Source organism: Peromyscus californicus, unplaced genomic scaffold (genome assembly GCF_007827085.1).
Source record: "Peromyscus californicus insignis strain IS unplaced genomic scaffold, ASM782708v3 Scaffold_5__1_contigs__length_169319896, whole genome shotgun sequence".
Lineage (NCBI taxonomy): Eukaryota > Metazoa > Chordata > Mammalia > Rodentia > Cricetidae > Peromyscus > Peromyscus californicus.
This window is the reverse complement of record NW_026294573.1, coordinates 42,086,226-42,088,676: the sequence shown is the minus strand read 5'-3', so window position 1 is coordinate 42,088,676 and position 2,451 is coordinate 42,086,226.

The following is a 2,451-nucleotide window of genomic DNA, read 5'->3' as shown; positions in this document are numbered from 1 at the left end:
AGCCATTTCTCCAGCCCCCACAATAACCATTTTAAACATAAAATTAGCACCTAAGAGTCTTGAGAAATAAAGTCTAGATGAGATAAACACTGAACAGGGGTCACAGACTGGTTTTTTTGCTGCTTCTTTCCCCCAACCCGTAAGAATAGATACTTAAATTCAAGTAAGTAAATTTAATATTACTTTAGAGTTATTAGATAAAAAGCCAACTTTCCTTGTGTTCATAAATTTCAAAACTAAAGGTTAAAAATGAGTTTGAGCTTACTGCTTTAGTTAAGATACATTTGCATTCAGGTGCAAGCAAATGACTAAGAAATGATTGCTACTGCTATAATATTGTTGATACCCATAATCCCAGTGCTGAGGAAGCCAAGACAGGAAGAATGCACTGGACTACACAGTGTGTACTAGGCCAGCCTGGGTTACAAAGTAAGATCCTATCTCATAAAAGAACAGAGTGTATCTATATTTTTTTGTTGTTGTTGGTATTGGGACTGAACTCAGTACCAACTAGTGAGGTAGGGAGGTGATCTACCACTGAGCTTCATATCCCCAACACATCATCGAAGCACTATCATTCTTAAGTGTATCTAAGAAACTCACCTTCTTTCCTTCTCACCACTTTCAGTCAAGACCACAGGTAGCTCTGGTTTAACAAGCTGTTTTTTTTTTTTTTTTTTTTTTTTTTTTTTTTTTTTTTTTTTCCGGTTTTTCGAGACAGGGTTTCTCTGTGTAGCTTTGCGCCTTTCCTGGGACTCACTTGGTAGCCCAGGCTGGCCTCGAACTCACAGAGATCCACCTGGCTCTGCCTCCCGAGTGCTGGGATTAAAGGCGTGCGCCACCACCGCCCGGCACAAGCTGTTTTTTAAAATGCTTCTTTCTGGGGCTGGAGAGATGGCTCAGCACTGGCTGCTCTCCCAATGGACTCAATTCCCAGCACCCACATGGAGGTTCATCACTGTCTGTAACTCCAGTTCCAAGGGATCTGACACCCTCTTCTGGCCTCCACAGGCACCAGGAACACAAGTGTTAGACAGACATATGGGCAGGCAAAATATCTATACACATAAATAAAATTTTAAAAATGCTTTCTCCCTAATGAAGGAACTTTTTATGTAAAGAACCTTAATGCCTTATGTTCTGTGAAATACACAGACACACACAGGGGTGGGGGTAAGTCTTCCAATACCAATTTAAGAGATTCTTTGTAAGAATGTAAACATAACTTAAAAAAATATATCCAAGCATTGCACTTTGTATAAATTCTCCTCCCCCATTTTCTGGTTAGGCTTTCCAGACGTTTCAAATCCTGTGTAGCCAGGCTGGAACATATCTTGCCCATTTCTAAACAGGCTACACCTACTTAGTTTAGGAAGCTTTAAAGCTATCCAGTTTCTATGAGTGTGGTTAGATGGCAGTAAATACAAAGCAATGAAAACTACTTGCCTGAGCCTTAAACTGCTGTATAAAGAGATGATTTGGGATGAAGCCTGAATCTTCACTACTATATAAAGGCTGACCCTAAGCTGACTGCCTATTTTGCCTGACACACACATAGAAATACAGAACAAAAACCACTTTTTTGGTAAAGCAAGAAAAAAATAAAGACTTCTCAAAAAAAAAAAAATATATATATATGCATAAACTTGAAAGTAACTAAGCTTATGTGGGATTTTTTTTAAGGATTAGATATTCCGGGAAATGTGTAACCAGCTCTCTAAGCCCTTCGTGGCTATATTATAATTTTAACCATTTAGTAGACTCCAAAATTGATGGTTGTTAACATGGTATGTGCAGAATAAAGCTAAAGACAGGAAACACCCAAGAGCATGCAGTTCTGTACTGGCCCCTGAGGCAGAACTTTTTGTTTTTGCTTTAACCAAAAATTGTAACATGAAAGACAACTGGGAAAAGTTCATTTACTAATTTTGAGAACCTAGGAAAAAAGTCTGACTATAAGACTTGATGACACAAATGTGTATAATTAGAAAATATAAGGATTAACAAAGAATTATCACTGAAAATATAGCACAACTTCAGCTGTTTCCTCCAAATTTACTTTATAATTGGGTGGATATAAATTAATAAACAGAAATTAAGCAAGATGTATGTAACAATTGAACAGAACCTGATAATCTAGTTTCAGTATTTCCCAAGTCATCTTTAAGTCTTTCCATCATGGGGTTCATCGGGAAAATAAGCAGCGTGTGAACGCTTCGGCTGAATGTCAATGAACTGTATATGACATAATGTCTTCTATAATGCAGTTATGAAGAACCTTCAAGAAACTTCTGAATGTAAAAAAGTGGTAGTCAAATACTCAACACAATATAAAAGAATCATTTCTGATCTGTTAGGTGGAGAGCACTTTTGCTCATCATTTTTAACTACAATATCACTGAGTCAAAGGAACAAATCACCTTGAGAACAGAAGGCGAAATAAACACATGC